Raw genomic sequence first — 11,208 nt, forward strand, 5'->3', positions numbered from 1 at the left:
GTGCGAATTGCCACCTCCAACCTTGGCTTTCCCGCTCTTCCGAGCGCTCCCACTTCTCACTTTCCCCAAATCCGCATTTTCCTTGGCACAGCTCTCCCGGAGCAAGAAGGAGAGGGAGGTACCCGGGGGCAGTGAGAATGACGTGTGCTGGTGCAGAGAGCGGGTGGGGGGCTGCGGGCTCCGCTCTGTGGACCGGCTCCTAATCCTCTTGTTTTCGGTACAGTCAGCAGATGTGGCTTCTTTTAGCTGAATAATCCGTTAAGGGAATAATAATTTTTAAAAAGGAGATCGACCTCACCCAAAGAGGATGGCGAAAGAGATTAGGGCTGGTAAGGATAAATTAAAAGGCTCCAAATTCTGTCCCTCTCTGCCTTCCTCTCTACCCACATCCCCCTCCCTTCACCACCCTCCCTCCCCCCCCTTCTTCCTCATCCCCCTGCAATCCGCACTCGACGCGAGTTCACGCGGAGGGCTGGATTTTCAGGCTGAACCGCAACTTGCGCTGCGCGTTATTATTATTCATCTGAGGGTGCTGCCGCCACAACCTTTGCCTCCTGCGCTCCTCTCCTTCCCCCCGGCCGCCGCCGCCAGCAGTGCAGTCCCTCCTGCACACATGCTCTGGTTCACCAAAGGGAGATTCTGAATTTTTTATCATGCTCATGATCATCATCATGATGCTCCTTATCATGGTTATCATTTCCTCCTGCCAGGTGGAGCGACCACCAGCGCCTTCTCGCCACCCGCCCCTTCCCCAGCGAAGGAAGCAATTCGGGCCCGACCCCGGCGGCCGCTCCCTAGATGCGGGCTTCCTTTGCCTCTCCGCATCCCTCCCTCATTCATCTGCATGTATCTATCTCGATCCCTTTATTCCAGTAGATCTATTGCCTTATCATGGGCTGGCTGAAACGCTGCGGACTGCGACCAGTCTCTTAAAAAGAAGAACAAAAAGAGGAAGACCTTGAGTGGACCCCAGGACAAAGCACTTTGGGCTCAACAAGAAGCGACGCGTGGGAGCGCTGGCTCCGAACGGGAGTGATCTCCGGTGCCCAAGAGCGCCCATCCAGCGTGCGGACCTCTGAGGGTATTCGGATTGAATTTTATGTATCCTTTTGGCATGCTTGAACAGTGACATTGTTGGAGAGGGGTAGGGTTTGGTTTGTTTCGTTTTTCTGGGAAAGCGAGCTGAATGGTGGGAGATCAGGTGGACTTAAGTTGGCTTTCCTGCTCCCCTGCCTCGCCTTCTCGAGATCCGGGTGTTGGAGAAGAGAGACTGGGAAGCAGAAGGCTTAGAAAAGAGTAGACACCGGAGATGTTGTCGGAGGGCTAAGGGAAGGGTGAGGCGAAGGGTAGGTGAGTGGGGACCGGCCAGAGGGAGGAGGATTTGGAAAATAGGAGGTTTCTTTAAACCTGCCTTCGGGTTCACAGGATGAGTTTTGCTGGGGAGAGTATGGTTGTCTGTCCATAGACGCTCTGAGAAATTGATGAAAAATTGATATGTCCATGTACACACATAAGGAGGCGTCTGGATTTGTGTGTAAACAGAGTGGAGAGGTGGAGGAGGGCATGGAGGGAGGGGGCTTAAAATAATGTCTTAATATCCCTTTCGCTTTGGGGACTCTCATCCTCTGTCCCTCCCCCTTTTTTTGACCCAGGGATCCAACTGCATTAGACACGAGTGACCTTTTAAATCTACGCCCACCCTTTACCTGGTAAAGCCCGTTGACAGTTTGGGGTGGGGTGGGGTGGGGTAAGGAGAGTGGTAGGGGTGTTTCGAAGGCATATATATATTCTCTCTCTCTCTCTCTCTCTCTCTCTCTCCCTCCTCCCCTCTCTCCTCCCTCTTCCCTCCTCCCCTCTCCTCCCCTCCCCTCCGTCTCCTCCTCCCTCGCTCTCCCCCCATCACTCTTTCTCTTCCTCCCTCCCACCTCCCTCACTCCCTCCCTCCCTGCTGCATTTTGCATGAGCTATCTAGGTCATTAGCATTTTAGCGTATGCAAGACTTGACAAAGCTGATGAGGGGCCAGATGGGCCTCGCTCTTATGGGTTTTTTTTTTTTTTCCTTTTTTCCCCCCTCTTTTCCTTTTTCCCCTCCACCACTTGGGACCTGAGCAAGAGGACTGCAGCAGGCGAGTTTCGGAAGGCTGCCTCCCCAGATCCCGGCCCGGAGCGCGGCAGCTCGCCCCTGCGGTACGCCCGGCCAGCCTGCACCCGCACTCAGGCAGCGAGGTAAAAGCAGCGGCGGCGCGCCCTGCCCTGGCAGCCGCTGCCAAGCCCCCGCTGCCCTCCGCGTCCTGTGCCCTCGACTTCCTCCTCCTGGCCCCCTTCAGTTTACTGGGCTAAACTGAGGGTGAGAGATGGGTGGGTAGGATTTGCTGTGCTGGGGCGAGGTGGGGTTGGTGGTGTTTTTTGTTTTTTGTTTTTCCATTGTCTGGAGCTGCAGGGGAGGCGAGGAAGGGGCTAAGGGAGTCGGGGTAATTAACACGGGGGAGGCACCCCTCCGTCTCCCACTTCCACCCACACCCCCAACCCTCCACCCCCTCCGCTTTGCAGGAAAAAGCCTGGATCCGAAAGGATGGGGGAGAACAAAGAGCCTTTGGAAGACGTCGCTGTTATCTCATTGTCTGTGTGATTGGGGGAGCTGCGGTAGGGAGGATGCTGTGGTCCTGTTCTCGCTGCCTCCCCACCCCCATCCTTCTCCCCGCTGTCAGTGCGCACGCACGCGCGCTTCTTTTTACTTCTTTTTCCTTGTTTTTTCATTCCATCTTCTCCCCACCCCCCTTCCTTTCTTGCACCTGTCCTTCCTTCCTCCTTTCCTTCCTCAGGAGAAAGGCCTCTCTCTCCGTGTTCACAGCGGACCTTGATTTAAATGTCCATACAATTAAGGCACGCGGTGAATGCCAAGAATGGGGCTGGCTGAGCACCGTCGGTCCGCGAGGGCCCGCCGGGAAGGAGCCACAGAGCCGAGGCGCCCTCCGCAGAGCTCAGCGCCGCGGCTTTGGGGGGGTCTCGGGCTTGCGCTGGCTGGGCTGCCCCAAACCGGAGCCCTTGGGGTGGGGAGGTGTGCAGCTTGTGACAGACAGGGGAGCTTAGAGACGCAGACAGACTCAGGGAGAGAAGCCGATTCTGTGACAGAAACACAGATCTGGGCAAGCATAGATGTGATGGGGGGCGGGGGGTGCCTGTGAGCGCATTAAGGAGTGCTTCTGTGTGCATATTTTTCTCTGGGCTGGGGGCGCATTGTATGTGGGTCGACACCTTCCATGGCTGTGTTTTTGTTCTGGGCTTAGCTTTTGGTTTGCCCTTTAAAAAAATAATCTGGCATCCAGAAGACTGGCAGTCTGTGCCAGGGCTTGGACTGCAGATATATTGTGTTCTCCTTGAGGTTGGGGGTGGGGGGGAGGAGGGTGGGTAGCCAGTTGGAAGGGAGGAGGGAGGTATTTGTCATTCTTTGCTGTAGAGCTGGGGGCACCTGACAAGCTTAAGGAAGTCATTGGGATATATGAGGACGAAGGAACAAACTCCTGGAAGGTTCACAAGCTCCATGGGGCTGAAAGCATGGCCAGGGCTCTTAGGAGCATCTCACTTCCTCCTTGCGGCTGTAATTGTAGTTTCAGGCAGAGATCCAGGAGATGCAGAGGAAGGGAGAGGCGCAATAACCTACATGTACTAAAGGGGGGAGGGAATGAATTCCTTCTTAAATCTGAACCGAAGGAAAAACAGAATGTGCACAAGTGTTTCTGAGGAAAGACTGTTTTGAAAGAGGCTGTCAGGGAATAGAAAGGGCTAGCCCTCCCTCATCCTGAAGAAGCTGCTTCCCAAATCAGGCCTTCCTCCCCAGCCCTAGATGGAGAGCAGCAGCTGGTCCTAGGGAGAACCCCTAGCTGCAGAGGATAGTTGCAAGACCTAAACTCATAAATTTCCAGGTGGAGAAAAATGGTAGAGGCGCAGGTCCCTGCAGAGAAAGGAGGCCAAGAGCTGGATCTTCCCACCAGGAAGCCTGCTGCATCCCTTTCCCCACCCTTGGCAGAGGCCTGTCTTTGCAAGGCCAAGGCCATAAGGGATGCTTGAGATTTTAGTTTGATTCCTGACACATTAATTGAGGCCTAAAGGAGTCTTGGGTGAAGCTTGCTTGCTTTTCCTGTGCAAAGCCTCAGTCTAACCCACTTAGCAAATTAGTATTCAAGGATACCATGGAGCCCTAGCCTCATTTCCTCCCAAATACTTATTATTGAGTACCTACTATGTGCCAATCATTGTGTAATTATATCTTAGGTTCTTCCTTTGCCCTCCTAAAGGAGTGTCTGGAGTCAGGTGAGGCTAAGTGCGCTGTACCCCCTCTAGATACTCCCAGAACCTTCTCTGTGGAAATGTGCCACAACCTGCTCACCCCTGCAGAAGGCGGTGGTTTTCATCATGCAAACTGCAGGCATGGTGCTATCCCTCAAGTCCCAGAAGGCAAGTTTGGCCAAAGGACAGAAAAGAGAGCAGTTTCTCCAGCCCCTGAGCCTTAGCCAACGTTGTCCTAAGAGGCAGCAAAAGCCAGGGCCTTCACAACACACCAGCCTCCAAATGGAGCCTCTTTTGGGTGTAAATACCCTTGCCTCCCCGCTCCCTCTTCCCTAAGAAGGCTGCTCTTATGTTGGGGGTGGGGGAGCACGGTTTAAGCCTCCGATGACCAACCCTTTGCCCCACGGTTGTCCGAGATAGTAAGATTTGTCTCTGTAATTGCTTCCCCGTAAGTCCATCAGACGTGGCTGCACCCTTCCACTGATGCGCCTGCCCGTCAGTACAGCCTCCAGCTGCCTCCCCCTCCCCTCCCCCCAAGTAATGGGCCTTTTAGGTGGAAACCTAACACGCTTCTCCCTGAGAGCTCAAACCACAGGCACCATGGACAAGGCCCGCCAGGTTCCTGCTGCTGAAAAACTAGGCAGGGAGGGGCGTATTTTTTATTACTTATGTAAACTCTTGTTCCAGAAAGCTTTAATGGGTGTGGGAATGTTCTAGGTTTGCCGGTCTGTGTGCCTGGGTGTGGGGGTTTTCCTGTGTTCACCAGGTCTCATTATGAAATGTATTTTTATGTGGGGCTTTAATGGCCAAAATGGCAGAGATGAATGCACCACTCGGCCCCTTTTGTGTCCACCAAATAGAGGCATCAGAGTGAAGGTCAGTCCTAGCTTCTTCCCTTCTGCTATATTCAGGGCCTGTTTATACCTAGTGATACTTACATAAGAAAACTGAAGATTTATGCCCTTCCAAGGCATTTCTGTAACTCTCAACATCATCTGCTCACTTGTCTACTTGAGCCCCTCTAATTACATCCTCTGCCTTAAATGAAGGGAAAAATATATGATTGCTAAAAGATGGGACATGTTGAGGGAGTTTGCTGACTGAATATGCCAAGAAGGCCCCCATGAGCCCACACACATCCCCATCATTATGGTCTTCATGACTATGGGAGTTCATATGTCCCTCAAGGTGACTGTACCAGATATATTAAGATGGATTTAGAAATGTTATCAAAGAAAAAATCGGTAATATTATTCTTTCTCCTGCCAGAGACGGCCCAGGCCCAGATCTCTGTTTAAGCAGAAAAGAAACTGATCTTTTAACAAAAGCTAAGGTAAATTCCTCTATCATTTCTATCACCAAAGGGGTGGGGAGCAGGGACAGTTTTTGTGGCTTAGCCAGAGAAATGAATAACTGGGTAGAGTTGCTTTCCCAGCAGGCATATGCCCATACACACACGTATGTACATACATTTTCTCTCATAACCATATCCATTGCTTACATTTATAGAAAAGCATTTAAACACACACACACACACATCTATCCATCCATACTGTCTGCACAGGGAGATAATTTTCTCTTTCCTTCTACTGAACTTACATAATATCCCCATCCCTTGTTCCAACCTTAGAATGGAGTCCTCTGGGGGCAGCTGCAAAGCACTCTCCCTAGGACAGATGGAGCCTCCCCACCTCATCTACTCTGTGGGTGGTTTTAGAGCCCCATGAGTCAACTGGGACTGAGGGCTGTGCTGGTGGTATGTGCGTGTGAGGCTTCCCTGGCTGATTCACGGCGATGAGTATGTCAATAACAACAATTATGAGAATTATGATACCTAATAAAGATTTTTTTTCTTCCAAGTCCCATCTATAATTCTTTCATTCGGGTGTTTTTGCCAAGTCTTACCCCATTTGACTCCAGTTAAAAACAACAACAAAACCATTTAATAGTTAATTGCATCTCCAATGTAGACCTAGAACAAGAAAAAGGACTTCAAATGGGATTCGGTCCAGTCCATGTGTGCTGCTTTGTACCACCTTATCCAGAGGCCGGGGGCCTGGAGAGATCTGCACCAAATTTAGATGGCCTGGAAAAAATGCAGGCCTGACTGAGAGCAAAAAATATTCCAGGTCAGAAATGAAGTGTCAGCAGCTCTCAATAGGTTCACCTTTTCATTTTCTTACCATTCTCCCTTTTGTGTTAAGACAGAAATGTTTGCCCCCGAAAAATGAGGACCTGGGCCTTGGCTTGCATATGCCCCTAAAATAAACCTCCAGAATGACTAGGGGCTTTCTCAGAATTAAGAGTGGGGGCAGGTTTATTTGAAATTAAAATCCAGTCTATTTCTTAGACATGTACCAATACTGAGACCTAGAACGTAGGAGGCGGTATTGTCGCTGAAGTTACACTTGCTACTTCATGCTACCTGTTCAAGGCCGTTCTTCGTGGAGAGGAGTGAGCGTGCTGTCCAGCCTGGGCGGCAGGGGTGCGGGCTAGGCTTCGCCATCTACCCGTCCCGCGGGGACCCGGGGCTTCGCAGTTACCTGCATTCCAACGCGCACGGGGCTCTTTTCTCTTTCTGCTAATGCCCCTGAGACATCTAAATTGAGCAAGGCGAAGATGAACAGGCGCTGGTTTCCTCTTTCTTTTCTTCCTTGCCCCTGTTTCCCCAGCTTTGATTTCTTTTCTTGCCTGAATCGAGAAACGGGGCCCCAAAGCCCTGGGTCGTCCCGCATTTCCAAAGCTTCGGACTGATCCGAGATGGGGGTAGATGCGGAGACAGCAGGGCGTCCTGGGCGCGGAGCCCCGCACAGCGGAGACAGCCCCAGAGGCCCACCTCTTTCCCTCTGCCGCGCACCTCCTTCTCCCCAGTTTCGCTCCAGCGCCAGGTGGATACACGACGGTCAAGTTAGAGATCATTACGGAGTCGGGGGTGGGGGTGGAGTCGGGGGTGGGGTCTGGGCGGCGGTACATCTTTAGCTGGGAAGAATGGGACACGGCCAACCGAAGGCCTTGGCGGAATGGAATGTCCTCGGTTCCCAGCACCCTGGCGCTTCCCGAGCCGCAGGCCGCGCGGCCTAGACGCTGCTACGCCTTCCCGCCGCGCACCCGGCCGGGCCTTGGCGCACGGAGGACCAGGGGCCCCAGGGCGGTCCCTCCCCCATCATCCTTCTCCAGGCCTCCTTCCCGTCCGCTCCAGGACCTGCGGTCTCCACGACCTCATCCCGCACCCTGGAAAGCCGCAGGATGTGCGAGAAAGAGGGGCGGGCATAGCACAGGGAGGAGGTTGGGAGAGGACCCCAACCGAAAGCCGGCTTCCCACCAGCAGAGCGCCCCGGTGAAAGCTCTTTAGGGGTGGATTTTTGGAAGGGGGGGAGGTATTTCCACCCCAGTCCGTCCTCGGTGACTCCCCTTTACACCGCCCAGCCTCCCCTATCCCCCCTACCCACGGAGCCCTGGCAGTAGGGCCAGGTCGCTGGGCACGGTCCCCCAGGACCCAGCAACCCACCACCCCCCGCGACACGTCCTGACCATCCTCAAATACCCTCCTCCCCCACCCCCACCACACTCTCTAAAGAAGCCAAAACAACCACCACAGAATCCTCAACCCAGAAGCAAAGCGACACATTTCTCCTGCAGTCTTAGCGCTAGTCTGACGCCAGAGGAGATGGAGCCTCTGAGAAGTCGGCCTGAAACAGAGGGGCAGACACGCTGTGTCTTCTTGAGCCCCCAGACCCCTGCCCCGGGCGGAGGAGAAACGCAGCCTTCCCGTCCACTGGTCACTGGACGCGGCCTGTCTCTTAAAAAGAACTTAATTCCCTCCTTTTTCTCACCTACTAGGCCCACCAGGGTGCGGAGTCAGTGACGTGAGGCTCCTTTGGATGAACAGGCCAGTGCCCTGAAATAACCTTCAGAGCCTCGTCTCAAGGTCACGTGCCCAAGGAAAGGAGGCCGATTGGCCTCAAGAGGCTACCGGTACGGACCAGAACGAGCCTGGCAAAGGTCAACGCCACCGAAAGCCTCCGACGCGTAGGAGTGCACCTGGCCTTCACAGGGCCCTCAGCCCCCTCTCACACTTTACCCAGATCGATGTGACGATATTTATTCCCATTTAATTGAGACACTGGTTTAATTTCAGATTGCCTCGGTTTAAGGCCCAATGGGGTTTTCTGCAGCCCTTTTCCCCAGTGCCTCTACAGAAACTAATTGCTGTTAATATCCAATTTTGGCTTTATTATTCGTTAGCCAATTACGTATCCCATAGCCCAGGCCCCTTGCTGTTTACTGTCTCTGCTGGAATCAGCTAACACTATGCTTGGCTTCTGCTTCCGGCCTTCGCCTCTATTCAGGCCCTCCCCCCACCCAAGATGATTTACAGGGCACATCAGTCATTTGGTTCCTCCCAGCACTTAGCACAGTTGGGGAGGGGGGCACGTACTTTCAGCCTTTTTTTTCTCCCTTTGAGGGAGATTTCTTCTTTGCAGGTAAAGTAAACAATTCCCACTTTTTAAGAAAGAAAATGGCAAGTTTTTCTGCTCTCTTCACCTCCTCTGGGCTTTCCTTTTCTGGAGCCATTTTCAGAGTAGCCGGTCTCGGCCAGAAGCAAGCCCAGTGCCTCAGCCTTGGAGTTTTCTCTCCCTCCTGGCTCTCTCCTCTTACCGTCCCCAGGGCCGGGCTGAAAGCTACCCTGTGTATGTAACACCATCAGCTCTAACAGAGTGCTCCGACTGTGTCATTTCACATTTCAAGAAGGGAAACTTGAAAAAGCAATTTGGGAAAAGGCACCATTTTCAGAGATGAGGAGGGAGCTTTTGTCTCTCCCACAGATGCCCTGGAAACCGCCCCTGCTTTAGTTCCTTACCCTTCAGAGCTGATGCAATTGGGGGTAAGAGCCTTTAAAAAAAGTGGGGTTTTTTTGCCTCATTTTATTTGTGTGCCCCGAGTTCACTGACACGCCGAAGAAAGCACTTCTGGTTACTGGTGCTCTGGAAACAGGAAAATAAAAGTAAAAATCATAACCGACAGCAGGAAGATCCTTCTTTGTCTGTTTTCCTTTCTTCCCCCATTTTGAAATAACACTTTAAATGCTCTCATGTGCTCTTATATTTATCTCTAGCGGTTCTATAGCAACCTGCTTAGTGTCAGCATCAGAATCAATGGAAATAAAACAAAATGTCAGAGCGGCAGGCTCTAGCTGAGGTCTCCCTTTGCCACCTGGAGGCCCATCATCCCCTTCTGAGGAGGCTGAAGACTCATCATGGCCTGGGAATCTGACGGTCAGGTTTTTCAGAGGGAGGAAGTGGGGATGAATGTTGAGTAGGTCTGGGACACTGTTAAGAAGGTGCCTTACACCTAAGGCTCAATAAATACCACCAAATTGGATGTAATTAAATTAGCAGCAGCTGTCCTGCTTTTTTGCAGAAAAGCTTCAATTATGCCTTAAGGCCTTTTGGGCAGAGGACAGATAGAGTGACCTCACAGAGAATGAAGGGGCTTAAAAATGTTTCTGGTTCATCCCCTAGCCTCAGCCCTGCTTGACTCATCCAGGTGTCTGGAGTTTGATTTTTCCAAACTGTGCATGAGTGGTAGAGAGACTGCATACATGCCCAGTCCCAGGCAAAAATTCAAAGAGTAAAAAACTCTTCTTTGGAATCCTATCTTCCTTGTAGAGCACTTCTTTTACTTTCTAATTACCCTCCTACTCAAATCTCTCCCTTCATCACCCCCTATTCACATCTCACCCAAGGTCTGCCTCCCCAGGTGGGGGGGGGGGTGCTGCTGTAAGTAGGTAAATAAATATCCATTTCTATTTCCTTCAACTGTCCTCCTCCCAGCCCCTTGGAAACATCTATATTCTCAATGGTCACCAAGTGTTAGGAAGTTAAGCCATCTCACAGTAATATGTGAGTTGCTCAGTCTCTTAACTTTCCCAGAGATATTTCTATTTTAGAAGAGGCACTTAAAGTAACAAGTGGGATTCAGTTGTAGGAGTTTCTTATAAAGGCATCCAAGAGTGGGAAAGCAGAAGAGCATCAACTTTCCTAATTCTGTATGAGGAAAGCTTCATCGCCCCTTCATTCCAGACAGACCGATGCTCCAAACACATAGATCTGATATAGTTCGTAAGAAAACACATTTCAGGGCACCTGGCTGGCTCAGTTGGTAGAGCATGTGACTTGATCTCAGGGTGTAAATTCAGGCCCCATGTTGGGTGTAGAGATTACTTAAAAAAATAAAATCGGGGGGGTTTTGGTTTTTTTTTGAGAGAGAGCATATGAGTGGGCGGGGGAAGGGGCAGAGGGAGAGAGAGAATCCTAAGCAGGCTCCATGCCCAGCACAGAGCTCATCGTGGGGCTCAGTCTCACAACCCTGAGATCGTGACCTGAGTCAAAACCAAGAGCCAGACACTTAACTGACTGAGCCACCCAGGTGCCCCCCAGAAATAAAATCTTAAAAAAAAAGAAAAAAAAACATTTCAAGAGCCCCAGATGAATCCTTGTTGGTTCCCTCTTTAAGCTCTGATGTTCTACTAGCCCCCAAATGAAGGTAGGGAGGAGCATCTGGAGCCCTTAACAAAAACACCTATGATTTCTGCATAATAAATGCATACCAGTTCAGGTTAAGGCCACCGCATTTAAAGCCAGCCCTTTCGTGTCACTTTGCATAATTGTGAATTCCGATTTCACTATGCCATGAATGACAATTAATTATTCAATTAAATGCTGGACTATGTGACAGGGTGAGCCCACTTCCCTCCAGAAGTCCAAAGCAGACTCAAAGGAGTTCCAGGCAAAATTGGAATTGAGCAGGGCTTGACTTTGCCGCGGTTCAGCCTTGGTTTTGTTCGCTCTTCTCCCTAGCTGGCCCTTCCCTTGTCTAAAGGCGCTCCCTCTTCTCCTTGACACCCTGGCAGTGTCCTAT

The 11,208-nt window shown here is 51.6% G+C and overlaps 2 long non-coding RNA genes across 3 annotated transcripts; both read left to right on the forward strand.

The window, feature by feature from the left end:
- The first annotated feature begins 202 nt into the window (after positions 1 to 202).
- Positions 203 to 1,709, forward strand: LOC113924092. The gene is made up of 3 exons (XR_003520530.1): positions 203 to 329; positions 874 to 1,081; positions 1,653 to 1,709. It is a non-coding gene; the product is annotated as an uncharacterized LOC113924092 (long non-coding RNA).
- Positions 1,710 to 1,890: 181 nt separating this feature from the next.
- On the forward strand, positions 1,891 to 6,146 carry LOC118356524. 2 transcript variants are annotated; one of them, XR_004819816.1, is made up of 3 exons: positions 1,891 to 2,226; positions 2,551 to 2,643; positions 5,557 to 6,146. It is a non-coding gene; the product is annotated as an uncharacterized LOC118356524 (long non-coding RNA). The 2 variants fall into 2 exon arrangements; XR_004819817.1 differs by lacking the exon at positions 2,551 to 2,643.
- The last annotated feature ends 5,062 nt before the right edge of the window (positions 6,147 to 11,208 follow it).

This window comes from Zalophus californianus, chromosome 2 (assembly GCF_009762305.2).
Source record: "Zalophus californianus isolate mZalCal1 chromosome 2, mZalCal1.pri.v2, whole genome shotgun sequence".
Classification (NCBI taxonomy): domain Eukaryota; kingdom Metazoa; phylum Chordata; class Mammalia; order Carnivora; family Otariidae; genus Zalophus; species Zalophus californianus.